General features: G+C 45.7%; 1 protein-coding gene and 1 long non-coding RNA gene across 4 annotated transcripts in view; both read right to left on the bottom strand.

The window, feature by feature from the left end:
- Positions 1-16,370, bottom strand: part of plxna4 (plexin A4) — a 496,524-nt gene that overhangs the window by 370,373 nt on the left and 109,781 nt on the right. The gene's annotated exons all lie outside the window — the stretch shown is intronic.
- Positions 11,109-11,858, bottom strand: LOC115180058 (uncharacterized). Its single transcript, XR_003873026.1, has 2 exons — positions 11,714-11,858; positions 11,109-11,203 (listed from the first exon to the last, which is right to left on the bottom strand). It is a non-coding gene; the product is annotated as an uncharacterized LOC115180058 (long non-coding RNA).

The following is a 16,370-nucleotide window of genomic DNA, read 5'->3' on the forward strand; positions in this document are numbered from 1 at the left end:
AATGCTGCTGCTGTTGGGTCTGCATGTGCAAGCTATTTCTGGCCCAGCCTATTTAAATCGGGCTGAGATTGGTCAAGTCCACCTGTGCCCCTCTCCCTGGGATAGATGAGAGAAGGAAGGACAAAGAGAGAGAGAGAGAGAGATGGAGGGAAAGAACAAGCGAGTTCGAGAGACTGAGTAGTAAAGCGTGAGGGAAAGCTAGGACTGGAGTGCACATGTGACCTAGCCTCCCCCAGGTGGCGTGGGGGTGGGGGCGCAGGTGAGAGGCTGGCACCCTCTCTTGATGTCTGTGGGGGGTGGGGAGGGGGCAGGTGCCGGCTGGGAGATGGAGTCTTCCACCTGGTCCTGCTCAGTGAGCATATGTGATCCCTGAACCCTTTACTTCTGGCTGAGGGGCTAGGAGGAAGTAAGCCAGGTTTACTGCACAACATGTAGGTTTAAACCTGGCTGGCTGGAGTTGATATGGGTGAAAGGCAGGTGTGCTCACCTAATGTTGGCTTGGCTGCCATATACAAATGTGCATTGTAGCATGCTAACATGTGCAGACACATTCACAGGGCCATGAACATGGACAAACACACACACACATTCACATGGGCGCACACAGACAATCACAGTTCACACATGCACAAACGTGTTGTGAACACACATCCCGTTATCACATATTAGTCATAGTCCCCTGGTCCCCTGGCCCCCTGGTCCCCTGATCCCCTGGTCCCCTGATCCCCTGGTCCCCTGATCCCCTGGTCCCCTGGTCCCCTGATCCCCTGGTCCCCTTGAGCACAATTTTTGCCCTTCAGTGTTCCGTCCTCAAAAAATAAAATACACACACATACACACACACAATTCACTTGTACAAATACATAAATATGTGTCAGTCAAGCACATGTACTTCTCAGATCAACTTGAGCGCTATCTACTGTATCTCTGATTCTGAGGCCTGGTAACCCTCTCTCTGTTGCCTTGACAATACAAAACAAAATAGGTACTCTGTTCTGTAGTCAAAGTTTGAATCTCAAAACACCCGAAAGAGTACTTAACTTGACGGCTTGCGTAAAACAAAAACATGTTGACAGTAATAGCAGTGAGGGGGTGAAAGTGAATTTACATCCTTCTAATTTACAGGTTGCCAGTTACAAACAGAGGTACAGTGAAACGAGCTCTCCCCTATCAATTCCACTCCGTCGAGCGCGATGGCGTAATTTGTTTATTTTTTCTCTCTTGTTCTGAGGGGAGCTCTGTTGCGGTGTTGCTGACAACTCTGAATAATGCAGTTTGACTGGGTAAAGTTGTTTATCATCGGAGGAAGCTAGCGATGTCACTGGCGCGCTAACCGAACTCCACACAGCTAACAGTGGGATCAATTGAACACGGTTGGGGATAAGGGGAAGGAAACCCTGGGTTTTATTAATGAAAGCCTCGGTATCTCTCTCTTTTCACCACTCTCTTCTGTTGTCTATCTTCCCTCCCTCTAGAATTATCTCTCAGAGAGCTCTCTCTCTCTCTATTACCTTCTCCCTCTCTTGCTCCATCGCTATCCTTCCCTCTCTCCTTCCCTCTCTCCTTCCCTCCCTCCTTCCCTCTCTCTCTCTGTCTCAGCTCCATGGAGAGTGTAGTGCTGGGCTGTGGAGTCAGTGAGGTGAAATCATTAGGATCCACTCTGCTCTCCTTGCGTGGTGAAGGGACCTCTAGCCTGCAGTACAGCCCGTCTAAGGTCACGGTGCACTACACTATTCTCTATCACCAGACACTGCAGCTGCACTCAACTAGATGTCATTAACCATTCAACTGAGGAAACGCATGTCTAAGACCTCCTTGTAAAAGATGGATAATACATACAGGCTAATACATTTACTAATGTAAAATATGGATAATACATACAGGCTAATACATTTACTAATGTAAAATATGGATAATACATACAGGCTAATACATTTACTAATGTAAAATATGGATAATACATACAGGCTAATACATTTACTAATGTAAAATATGGATAATACATACAGGCTAATACATTTACTAATGTAAAAGATGGATAATACATACAGGCTAATACATTTACTAATGTAAAATATGGATAATACATACAGGCTAATACATTTACTAATGTAAAAGATGGATAATACATACAGGCTAATACATTTACTAATGTAAAATATGGATAATACATACAGGCTAATACATTTACTAATGTAAAATATGGATCATACATACAGGCTAATACATTTACTAATGTAAAAGATGGATAATACATACAGGCTAATACATTTACTAATGTAAAATATGGATAATACATACAGGCTAATACATTTAATAATGTAAAATATGGATAATACATACAGGCTAATACATTTACTAATGTAAAAGATGGATAATACATACAGGCTAATACATTTACTAATGTAAAATATGGATAATACATACAGGCTAATACATTTACTAATGTAAAAGATGGATAATACATACAGGCTAATACATTTAATAATGTAAAATATGGATAATACATACAGGCTAATACATTTACTAATGTAAAATATGGATAATACATACAGGCTAATACATTTACTAATGTAAAATATGGATAATACATACAGGCTAATACATTTAATAATGTAAAATATGGATAATACATACAGGCTAATACATTTACTAATGTAAAATATGGATAATACATACAGGCTAATACATTTACTAATGTAAAATATGGATAATACATACAGGCTAATACATTTAATAATGTAAAATATGGATAATACATACAGGCTAATACATTTACTAATGTAAAATATGGATAATACATACAGGCTAATACATTTACTAATGTAAAATATGGATAATACATACAGGCTAATACATTTACTAATGTAAAATATGGATAATACATACAGGCTAATACATTTACTAATGTAAAATATGGATAATACATACAGGCTAATACATTTAATAATGTAAAATATGGATAATACATACAGGCTAATACATTTAATAATGTAAAATATGGATAATACATACAGGCTAATACATTTACTAATGTAAAATATGGATAATACATACAGGCTAATACATTTAATAATGTAAAATATGGATAATACATACAGGCTAATACATTTACTAATATTACATGGAGTAGAAGAATGAATAATGATGTCTGAATAATGATTAACAAATATCATAATGGTAGTCAATAACCAGGTTATAAGCACACCTTCAAAAATAGTGTGACCTATGAGATATATATATATAGTGTGACCTATGATATACAGTATATATATATATATGGCCAAATCACCACAGCTAAGGTCTTTATCCAGGCACATCGCGTTGCCTCGTTCATAAGAACAGCCCTTAGCCATGGTATATTGGCAATATACCACCCCCCCTCGTGCCTTATTGCTTAAATCTATAGCACAGGAGGTTGGTGGCACCTTAATTGGGGAGAACGAGCTCGTGGTAATGACTGGAGCGGTATCAGTCATTACAACGAGCTCGTTCCGGACTTTATTATGAGCCGTTCTCCCCTCAGCAGCCGTCAATGATCTGTAGACTGTGTGTAGTAGGAACTGCCTTCTAATCTATTGAATGATATAGCGGTGCTAAGGCATAAAGCTTCACACCATTCCAAATCAAATCAAACTTTATTTGTCACATGCGCCGAATACAACAGGTGTAACCTTACAGTGAAATGCTTACTTACAGGCTCTAACCAATAGTGCAAAAAAGGTATTAGGTGAACAATAGGTCAGTAAAGAAATAAAAACAACAGTAAAAAGACAGTGAAAAACAGTAGTGAGGCTATAAAAGTAGTGAGGCTACATACAGACACCGGTTAGTCAGGCTGATTGAAGTAGTATGTACATGTAGATATGGTTAAAGTGACTATGTATATATGATGAACAGAGAGTAGCAGTAGCGTAAAGAGGGGTTGGTGGGTGGTGGGACACAATGCAGATAGCCCGGTTAGCCAATGTACGGGAGCACTGGTTGGTCGGGCCAATTGTGGTAGTATGTACATGAATGTAAAGTTAAAGTGACTGTGCATATATGATAAACAGAGAGTAGCAGCAGCGTAAAAGAGGGGTTGGGGGGGGGCACACAATGCAAATAGTCCGGGTAGCCATTTGATTACCTGTTCAGGAGTCGTATGGCTTGGGGGTAAAAACTGTTGAGAAGCCTTTTTGTCCTAGACTTGGCACTCCGGTACCGCTTGCCATGCGGTAGTAGAGAGAACAGTCTATGACTGGGGTGGCTGGGGTCTTTGACAATTTTTAGGGCTTTCCTCTGACACTGCCTGGTGTAGAGGTCCTGGATGGCAGGCAGCTTAGCCCCAGTGATGTACTGGGCCGTATGCACTACCCTCTGTAGTGCCTTGCGGTCGGAGGCCGAGCAATTGCCGTACCAGGCAGTGATGCAACCAGTCAGGATGCTCTCGATGTTGCAGCTGTAGAACCTTTTGAGGATCTCAGGACCCATGCCAAATCTTTTTAGTTTCCTGAGGGGGAATAGGCTTTGTCATGCCCTCTTCACGACTGTCATGGTGTGTTTGGACCAATCTAGTTTGTTGTTGATGTGGACACCAAGGAACTTGAAGCTCTCAACCTGCTCCACTACAGCCCCGTCGGTGAGAATGGGGGCGTACTCAGTCCTCCTTTTCCTGTAGTCCACAATCATCTCCTTAGTTTTGGTTACGTTGAGGGATAGGTTGTTATTCTGGCACCACTCGGCCAGGTCTCTGACCTCCTCCCTATAGGCTGTCTTATCGTTGTCGGTGATCAGGCCTACCTCTGTTGTGTCATCAGCAAACCTAATGATGGTGTTGGGAGTTGTGCCTGGCCATGCAGTCGTGGGTGAACAGGGAGTACAGGAGGGGACTGAGCAGATGTGTTGCTACCTACCCTCACCACCTGGGGGCGGCCCGTCAGGAAGTCCAGGATCCAGTTGCAGAAGGAGGTGTTGAGTCCCAGGATCCTTAGCTTAGTGATGAGCTTTGAGGGCACTATGGTGTTGAACGTTGAGCTGTAGTCAATGAATAGTATTCTCACATAAGTGTTCCTTTTGTCCAGGTGGGAAAGGGCAGTGTGGAGTGCAACAGAGATGGCATCATCTGTGGATCTGTTTGGGCGGTATGCAAATTGGAGTGGGTCTAGGGTTTCTGGGATAATGGTGTTGATGTGAGCCATTACCAACCTTTCAAAGCACTTCATGGCTATGGACATGAGTGCTACAGGTCTGTAGTCATTTAGGCAGGTTGCTTTTGTGTTCTTGAGCACAGGCATTATGGTGGTCTGCTTGAAACATGTTGGTATTACAGACTCAGTCAGGACATGTTGAAAATGTCAGTGAAGACACCTGCCAGTTGGTCAGCACATGCCCGGAGCACACATCCTGGTAATCCGTCTGGCCCCGCAGCCTTGTGTATGTTGACCTGTTTAAAGGTCTTACTCATGTCGGCTACGGAGAGCGTGATCACACAGTTGTCTGGGAACAGCTGATGCTCTCATACATGCCTCAGTGTTGCTTGCCTCGAAGCGAGCATAGAAGTGATTTAGCTCGTCTGGTAGGCACGTGTCACTGGGCAGCTCGCGGCTGTGCTTCCCTTTGTAGTCTGTAATAGTTTGCAAGCCCTGTCACATAAGACGAGCGTCGGAGCCGGTGTAGTATGATTCAATCTTTCAATCATTGCTCCATGTACCCACAGTGCTTTAGTAAGGAGCTGGATGTCTCCTCCATTTTGCAGGCTGCGAAGGTGTCACACAGCAGCCTGCTGTGCTGAGCTCAGACAGAGCGATGGAGAGAGAGAGAGAGAGAGAGAGAGAGAGAAAGAAAGAGAAAGAGAAAGAGAGAAAGAGAGAGACAGAGAGAGAGAGAGAGAGAGAGAGAGAGAAAGAGAGAGACAGAGAGAGAGAAGGGGAGAGGAAGAGAGAGAAAGACAGAGACAGAGAGAGAGAGAAGGGGAGAGAGAGAGAAAGAAAGAAAGAATGAAAGAGCGAGAGAGAGAGAGAGAGAGAGAGAGAGAGAGAGCAGGGAGGCTGTTGGGTAACAGCACCACAGAGACGGCTGCAGGCTAAAACAAAACAGCACAGTCACTCCTCCTCTTCCTTCTCTCCTTGCCTTCCCTCTGTCAGTGTGGAGCTGTTCACGTGTCAAACAGCATCATGTTGTTAAGTACAGCAGAGAGCACAATAGCACAACATAACTAGCACGTATCTAGTGTAAAAATAGTACACTACAAGTTTTTTGACTATGTACTGTAGCGTGGCACTGCATTATACGTTACGGCACAGTTCAGGCCAACACACTAGCACTGGTACATGACATGGCATTGCAGAGTAGTACAATGCAGCCAGCCAGTCTCTCTAGGAGGGGCAGAAGGTGCTCATGGTCTGTGCTGTAGTGGTGGTGGGGTTCCCGGCCCCAGCCTCTACCCCAGCCCCTACTCCAGCCTCAGCCCCTTCCCCAGCCCCTGCCCCTACCCCAGCCCCAGCCCCTGCCCCTGCCCCAGACCCTGCCCCTGCCCCAGACCCTGCCCCAGCCCCTGCCCCTGCCCCAGCCCCTGCCCCTGCCCCTGCCCCTGCCCTGTGACCCAGGCAGGTAGCTGGCTGGGGCTTCGCCTGGTCTGACCTATAGGGCTGGGGTTGATCTGGGGGTCGGGGCTGGTCTAATGGAATAGCAGCTGGGTGGGAGGACTGGGTCAGTGAGGTAACAGGCTAACACTTAGATAACACATTCGTATCTGAGGAGGGCTAGTAGAAGGGTCTGGCTATGGAAGATGGGTAGGTATGTTACAGAACACCTCATCTATACTCCTCTACAGCGAGGTAAACTGACCTTTGACCGGGGTTTGAAGGGCATCCAGGTTGGCATAAACATTTGGTGTTTGGCACAGGCTCCCTTTGCCCATCTGTTTCATGATGTTGGAAATGTTGAGGACACATGGGGACATGTTTGAGCCTCTGGGCGGCCAGAGGTGTCCAGTCACAGGGCATATGCCTGTTCCTGCACTGCAGCTGCTGCAGATCAACCATTTTGGCTCCAGACCAGAGACAGGAGGTTGAATACTAAAACAACACTGCTCAACGCCATCCCATAACTGAGGAAACATGGTTTACCTCAGACAACCAACACAGGCGATATGAGTGTTTGTTCCGGTTGTTCTTCTTCTTTTTGAGGTTGCTGTAAAACGTGTCAACACCCATTGCAGAATTGATTTATTACACGGCTTGGTTGAGACGTGAGGGGATAGATGAGTACACACACACACTCACACACTCTCACACACTCTCACAGACACAAACTTTCAGACACATGCACAAAGGCTCTTTCGATTAAATTGTTTATAGATATTTCTCTCCGATTTAGCAAGAGCCAGTCACGCGTCGGAGCATGAACCGATAAGACAGGCAATTTCTCCAGGGTTAAATAAACGCCAGCACACACTCTTCTCTTTCAAAACTCTTAATTGATCTCCTGAGACCCCACTGTTTACACATCCATGAATATGGAAACATTTGTCAACCTCAGCCCATGAAAACGGAGTGAAACAACAACAAGTTTGACCATGGTTCTAAAGGTACAGTATATCGTGCAATACTCATTTCCCAATACAGACTGCTGAAATCATCTTAAAGTGGGTGGTTCTGGAAGGCTAAACTTCCTAACGACTGGCCAATTAAAGCCTTGCTTTTCCTAAGGTGTCCATTTTCTCTCACTAGCATCCACACTCGGTTACAAGGCAACACTGCTGTTCATGATAGGCTAGCTCAGCGTTTCCCAAACTCGGTTCTCAGAACCTCAAGGGGTGCATGTTTTGGGTTTTGCCCTAGTACTACACAGCTGATTGAAATAATTAAAGCTTGATGATTGGTTGATTATATAAATCAGCTGTGTAGTGCTAGGACAACAAAAACTAAACATGACCCCCTGGAGGTCCCTAGGACCGAGTTTGGGAAACGCTGAGCTAGCCAAACCAACGAACAACCAAAACAACCCAAGTATGGCTTAAACAAGGTCAGGTGTTTTGTCTAGAAGTTGTCTGGGTGTTGTCTGGATGTTGTGTATTCAGTGGTGTCTGATCTCCTGCCTGCACTGGAAAGGGAGGCAGTGGGGTGAGAGTCAGCGCTGGGTCTCTCATTGTGTGTGTGCATTATTTACACTGTTACAGCCTGTCTCACAGACTCACATGTTCCATAGGGCTGAAGCAGTGTCAGGACAAGCACTGGCCTGATTGTGGATAATAGCAGTCTTTGTAGGAGCACTATAGGCTAATTTAGCCTACCACAGCAATTTAACTAGTCCGTTTTCACCACACCTTCACTAGTGTTATTGCTGTGCTTAGAGTCACGGTCATCATCATCATCATAGCCAATCTCTCTTCCTCAGAGAAAGTCACACGCACGCGTACACGCACAAACCCCCACACAAACCCCCACACAAACACAAACACACACACACACGCGCGCACACGCACAAACACACACACAAACCCCCACACAAACACAAACACACACACACACGCGCACACACACACACACACACACACACACACTCGCAGAAGCACACACACACATTGGACTGATACAGACAGAGATGTATGAAGGCCAGGTGTAGGTGGAACCGTGGCTGAGTTGGATGGATGACGTTCCTCAGTAGATTAGAGAGAGATCTCATGGAGATAGTCATCAGAACCAGCTCTACTCCTAGATTAGAGACATCTCATTCAGACAGGAGATAGTCATCTTTACCAGCTCTACTCCTAGATTAGAGAGAGATCTCATTCAGACAGGAGATAGTCATCAGAACCAGCTCTACTCCTAGATTAGAGACATCTCATTCAGACAGGAGATAGTCATCTTTACCAGCTCTACTCCTAGATTAGAGAGAGATCTCATAGAGGTAGTCATCAGAACCAGCTCTACTCCTAGATTAGAGAGAGATCTCATTCAGACAGGAGATAGTCATCAGAACCAGCTCTACTCCTAGATTAGAGAGAGATCTCATAGAGGTAGTCATCAGAACCAGCTCTACTCCTAGATTAGAGAGAGATCTCATTCAGACAGGAGATAGTCATCAGAACCAGCTCTACTCCTAGATTAGAGAGAGATCTCATGGAGGTAGTCATCAGAACCAGCTCTACTCCTAGATTAGAGCGAGATCTCATTCAGACAGGAGATAGTCATCAGAACCAGTTCTACTGCTAGATTAGAGAGAGATCTCATTCAGACAGGAGATTGTCATCAGAACCAGCTCTACTCCTAGATTAGAGACATCTCATTCAGACAGGAGATAGTCATCAGAACCAGCTCTACTCCTAGATTAGAGAGAGATCTCATTCAGACAGGAGATAGTCATCAGAACCAGCTCTACTCCTAGATTAGAGAGAGATCTCATTCAGACAGGAGATGGTCATCAGAACCAGCTCTACTTCTAGATTAGAGATATCTCATTCAGACAGGAGATAGTCATCAGAACCAGCTCTACTCCTAGATTAGAGACATCTCATTCAGACAGGAGATAGTCATCAGAACCAGTTCTACTCCTAGATTAGAGACATCTCATTCAGACAGGAGATAGTCATCAGAACCAGTTCTACTCCTAGATTAAAGACATCTCATTCAGACAGGAGATAGTCATCAGAACCAGTTCTACTCCTAGATTAGAGACATCTCATTCAGACAGGAGATAGTCATCAGAACCAGCTCTACTCCTAGATTAGAGACATCTCATTCAGACAGGAGATAGTCATCAGAACCAGTTCTACTCCTAGATTAGAGAGAGATCTCATTCAGACAGGAGATGGTCATCAGAACCAGCTCTACTCCTAGATTAGAGACATCTCATTCAGACAGGAGATAGTCATCAGAACCAGTTCTACTCCTAGATTAGAGATCTCATTCAGACAGGAGATAGTCATCAGAACCAGTTCTACTCCTATATTAGAGACATCTCATTCAGACAGGAGATAGTCATCATAACCAGTTCTACTCCCAGTGACTACAGACGGAAATTAGCTTTCTCGCTAAATCTGGTGCAATGGCATGTTGTATATGGACCCTGACAGACAAACAAACAAACAAACAAATAAACAATAGATTACAGAGAGGGACAGGGGACACAATGGGAACAGAGTTACTATCTCTCAATTACTCTCAATGGGCCTCTGAGGGAGTGAGAGAAAGATTGAAAAGTATTGAAACGTGTGTATATTTGTGTGTGTGAGTACCAAGCTCTTTGATGGCCCTAAGAGCGCATATAAATTATTGAGTGTATGAGTGGAGTGTGTACAGTACTGAGTGTACAAAACATTAAGAACACCCTCCTACTATTGAGTTTGTGGATGGACTCCACCAGGTGCCAAAAGTGTTCCACAGGGATGCTGGCCCATGTTGACTCCAATGCTTCACACAGTTGTGTCAAGTGGCCTGGATGTCCTTTGGGTGGTGGACCATTCTTGATACACACAGGAAACTGTTGAGCATGAAAAACCCAGCAGTGTTCCAGTTCTTGACACAAACCGGTCCTCCTGGTACCTACTACCATACCCTGTTCAAAGGCACATATAAATATTTTGTCTTGCCCATTCACCCTCTGAATGGCACATATACACAATCCATGTCTCAATTTTCTCCAGGCTTAAAAATCCTTCTTCAACCTGTCTCCTCCCCTTCATCTACACTGATTGAAGTGGATTTACCTGGATTCCCCTGGTCAGTCTGTTATACAAAGAGCAGGTGTTCATAATGTTTTTTACACTCTGTGTGTGTGTGTGTGTGTGTGTGTGTGTGTGTGTGTATGTGTGTGTGTGTGTGTGTGTGTGTGTGTGTGTGTGTGTGTGTGTGGTGTGTGTGTGTGTGTGTGTGTACTGTATATGTGCGGTGCCTCAGCCCTTATTGCAGGCCAGGCAGTGTGCCTCGGCTCAGCGTTGGGCAGTAAACCAAATTCATCTCTCCGCACCAGGCTCATGATGTGTGACCGCCAGAGGCCTCGGGGGCCACAAATCACCCAGCCCACAGAGCAGCCAGCCTCAGCCCCGCCACAGGGCCGCTGCATGCACTAGGACCAGGGGCCAGCCCATTCATCACACACCTCCCTCTCACATCTTTATTTCATTCTCTATTTCCCTTCCTTTCATTTTGTTTCTCTCTCTCCAACCCCGGCTCATTCTCTTCAGCCTCCCGGCTATCTCAGTCTACAGTACTGTAACCACCTCTGTCTCAGTCTACAGTACTGTAACCTCCTCTATCTCAGTCTACAGCACTGTAACCTCCTCTATCTCAGTCTACAGTACTGTAACCACCTCTGTCTCAGTCTACAGTACTGTAACCTCCTCTATCTCAGTCTACAGTACTGTAACCACCTCTATCTCAGTCTACAGTACTGTAACCTCCTCTATCTCAGTCTACAGTACTGTAACCACCTCTATCTCAGTCTACAGCACTGTAACCTCCTCTGTCTCAGTCTACAGCACTGTAACCTCCTCTATCTCAGTCTACAGTATTGTAACCACCTCTGTCTCAGTCTACAGTACTGTAACCTCCTCTATCTCAGTCTACAGTACTGTAACCACCTCTATCTCAGTCTACAGTACTGTAACCTCCTCTATCTCAGTCTACAGTACTGTAACCTCCTCTATCTCAGTCTACAGTACTGTTACCTCCTCTATCTCAGTCTACAGTACTGTAACCACCTCTATCTCAGTCTACAGCACTGTAACCACCTCTGTCTCAGTCTACAGCACTGTAACCTCCTCTATCTCAGTCTACAGTACTGTAACCACCTCTGTCTCAGTCTACAGTACTGTAACCTCCTCTATCTCAGTCTACAGTACTGTAACCTCCTCTATCTCAGTCTACAGTACTGTAACCTCCTCTATCTCAGTCTACAGTACTGTAACCTCCTCTATCTCAGTCTACAGTACTGTAACCACCTCTATCTCAGTCTACAGCACTGTAACCACCTCTGTCTCAGTCTACAGTACTGTAACCTCCTCTATCTCAGTCTACAGTACTGTAACCTCCTCTATTTCAGTCTACAGTACTGTAACCACCTCTATCTCAGTCTACAGCACTGTAACCTCCTCTATCTCAGTCTACAGTACTGTAACCTCCTCTATCTCAGTCTACAGTACTGCAACCTCCTCTATCTCAGTCTACAGCACTGTAACCTCTATCTCAGTCTACAGCACTGTAACCTCCTCTATCTCAGTCTACAGTACTGTAACCTCCTCTATCTCAGTCTACAGTACTGCAACCTCCTCTATCTCAGTCTACAGCACTGTAACCTCTATCTCAGTCTACAGCACTGTAACCTCCTCTGTCTCAGTCTACAGTACTGTTACCTCCTCTATCTCAGTCTACAGTACTGTTACCTCCTCTATCTCAGTCTACAGTACTGTAAACTCCTCTATCTCAGTCTACAGTACTGTAACCTCCTCTGTCTCAGTCTACAGTAATGTAACCACCTCTATCTCAGTCTACAGCACTGTAACCACCTCCATCTCAGTCTACAGCACTGTAACCTCCTCTATCTCAGTCTACAGCACTGTAACCTCCTCTATCTCAGTCTACAGCACTGTAACCACCTCTATCTCAGTCTACAGCACTGTAACCACCTCTATCTCAGTCTACAGCACTGTAACCTCCTCTATCTCAGTCTACAGTACTGTAACCTCCTCTATCTCAGTCTACAGTACTGTAACCTCCTCTATCTCAGTCTACAGTAGTGTAACCTCCTCTATCTCAGTCTACAGTAGTGTAACCTCCTCTATCTCAGTCTACAGTACTGTAACCTCCTCTATCTCAGTCTACAGCACCCTAACCTCCTCTATCTCAGTCTACAGTACTGTTACCTCCTCTATCTCAGTCTACAGTACTGTAACCTCCTCTATCTCAGTCTACAGTACTGTAACCTCCTCTATCTCAGTCTACAGTACTGTAACCTCCTCTATCTCAGTCTACAGCACTGTAACCTCCTCTATCTCAGTCTACAGTACTGTAACCTCCTCTATCTCAGTCTACAGTACTGTAACCTCCTCTATCTCAGTCTACAGCACTGTAACCTCCTCTATCTCAGTCTACAGTACTGTACCTCCTCTATCTCAGTCTACAGTACTGTAACCTCCTCTGTCTCAGTCTACAGCACTGTAACCTCCTCTATCTCAGTCTACAGCACTGTAACCTCCTCTATCTCAGTCGACAGTACTGTAACCTCCTCTATCTCAGTCTACAGCACTGTAACCTCCTCTATCTCAGTCTACAGCACTGTAACCTCCTCTATCTCAGTCTACAGCACTGTAACCTCCTCTGTCTCAGTCTACAGTACTGTAACCTCCTCTGTCTCAGTCTACAGCAATGTAACCTCCTCTGTCTCAGTCTACAACACTGTAACCTCCTCTGTCTCAGTCTACAGTACTGTTACCTCCTATGTCTCAGTCTACAACACTGTAACCTCCTCTGTCTCAGTCTACAGTACTGTAACCTCCTCTATCTCAGTCTACAACTTGCTGTAACCTCCTCTGTCTCAGTCTGCAGTACTGAGCCAGTCACACACATTGAAATAGAAACACCTTAATGCTGGAGGAACACAACAGCTGAGTCTTCCATGATGTAAGACAGACTGGAAACACAGGGAATGGAACCCTTTCACTTGTTGTTTCTAGTCTCCACTGGTGAGGAGGAGAGGCTGGTCAAACTTTCCAGCACAGAGAGAGAGAGAAAGGCAGGATGTTTACCTCCTCTTGTCCCAGGAGAGATGGGCTGAGGGGAGGGGGAGAGAGGGGAGGAGGAGAGGAGGAGAGGGGGAGAGAGGGGAGGATAAGAGGAGAGTAGGAGAGATAGGAGGATGAGAGGAGAAGAGGAGAGGGGAGGGGAGGGAAACACCCACTTCTGATGTTTATGTGAGTCATAATGCCCCTCTGGGGGGTCTCCGGAAACGTAACCACGGTGACACTGGGAGCAGCAGCAAGGGGGCATCCGTGGTGTTAGGTGCTCCCCAGTCTCTCTCTCTGTGTCTCTGTCACAAATACTTCCCTAAAGTCCTCTCTCACACACACACACATCATGGGAAACTGTGTGTTATTGCAGTCACAGCATTAGATTACACAGGATCAGACAAGCCTGTGGATCTCTATCATATACCATGGGATAACACACACACACACACACACACACACACACACACACACACACACACACACACACACACACACACACACACACACACACACACACACACACACACACACACCATCAGGGTACAGTGGAACAAAAGTCCCTGCAGAACACAGGGGAATCTCCAGTGTGTGTCAAGCATAACCACCACACATGGCAGCAGGTAACCTAGCGCATAGAGCATTTATTTAACCTTTATTTAACTAGGCAGTTAAGAACAAATTCTTATTTACAATGACGGCCCTGCGTCGTCCGGCCAAACTCGGACAACGCTGGGCCAATTGTGCGTCGCCCTAAGGGACTCCCAATCACGGCCGGATGTAATGCAGCCTGGATTCGAACCAGGTACTGCAGTGTTGCCTCTTGCACTGAGATGCAGTGTCTTAGACCACTGTTCAACTCGGGACAGTTGCGACAGTAACCAAAAGGTCACTGGTTTGAATACCCGAGCCAACAAAGTAAAGCATCTGCCGATGTGTCCCTTGAGCAAGGCACTTAACCCTAATTTTCTCCAGAGGCGCTGGACTACTATAGCTGACCCTGTAAAACAACACATTTCACTGCACCTATCTGGTGTATGTGACAATAAAACATGTTCATAATGTTTGGTATACTCAGTGTATATACAGTGAGTTGCATCGCCCTTTAGCCCTCAGAACAGCCTCAATTCGTCGCGGCATGGATGAAAAGTGTTCCACGGGGATGCTGGCCCATGTTGACTCCAATGATTCCCACAGTTGTGTCAAGTTGGCTGGATGTCCTTTGGGTGGTGGACCATTCTTGATACACACGGGAAACTGGTGAGCGTTAAACTGGTGAGCATAAAAAACCCAGCAGCATTGCAGTTCTTGACACAAACCGGCACGTCTGTCACCTTCTACCGTACCCCGTTCTTGAATGGGCAAGACAAATATTTTGTCTTGCCCATGTAACAGTGTAGGTTCCGTCCCTCTCTTCGCCCCAACCCGGGCTCGAACCAGGGACCCTTGCACACATCAACAACTGACACCCCACGAAGCATCGTTACCCATCGCGCCACAAAAGCCAAGGCCCTTGCAACGCAAGGGGAAACCCTACTTCAAGTCTCAGAGAGAGTGACGTCACTGATTGAAACGCTATTAGCGCGCACCACCGCTAACTAACTAGCCATTTCACATCGGTTACACTCACCCCCCTTTTGACCTCCTCCTTTTCCGCAGCAACCAATGATCCGGGTCAACAGCATCAATGTAACAGTGTAGGTTCCGTCCCTCTCTTCGCCCCAACCCGGGCTCAAACCAGGGACCCTTGCACACATCAACAACTGACACCCACCGAAGCATCGTTACCCATCGCGCCACAAGAGCCACGGCCCTTGCAACGCAAGGGGAAACCCTACTTCAAGTCTCAGAGCGAGTGACGTCACTGATTGAAACGCTATTAGCGCGCACCACCGCTAACTAACTAGCCATTTCACATCGGTTACACCCATTCACCCTCTGAATGGCACGTATACACAATCCATGTCTCACTTGTCTCAAGGCTTAAACATCCTTCCTTAACCTGTTGTCTCCCCTTCATCTACACTGATTGAAGTGGATTTACCTCGATTCCCCTGGTCAGTCCGTCATGTCACTCAGTGTACAGTACATGGCCAAAAGTATGTGCACACCCCTTCAAATTAGTGGATTCGGCTATTTCAGCCACACCCATTGCTGACAGGTGTATAAAATCGAGCATACAGCCATGCAATCTCCATAGACGAACATTGGCAGTAGAATAGCCTTACTGAAGAGCTCCGTGACTTTCAACGTGGAATTGTCATAGGATGCCACCTTTCCAACAAGTCAGTTTGTCAAATTTCCTGCTAGAGCTGCCCCGGTTAACTGTAAGTGCTGTTATTGTGAAGTGGAAATGTCTAGGAGCAACAACAGCTCAGCCGCAAAGTTGTAGGCCACAACAAGCTTACCGAATGGGAACGCCAAGTGCTGAAGTGCGTATCATCTGTCCTTGGTTGCAACACTCACTACCGAGTTCCAAACTGCCTCTGGAAGCAACGTCAGCACAAGAACTGTTCGTCGGGAGCTTCATGAAATCGGTTTCCATGGCCGAGCAGCCACACACAACCCTTGGCAATGCCAAGCATCGTTTGGACTGGTGTAAAACTCTGGAGCAGTGGAAACGCATTCTCTGGAGTGTTGAATCACGCTTCACAATCTGGCAGTC

This window comes from Salmo trutta, chromosome 40 (genome assembly GCF_901001165.1).
Source record: "Salmo trutta chromosome 40, fSalTru1.1, whole genome shotgun sequence".
Classification (NCBI taxonomy): domain Eukaryota; kingdom Metazoa; phylum Chordata; class Actinopteri; order Salmoniformes; family Salmonidae; genus Salmo; species Salmo trutta.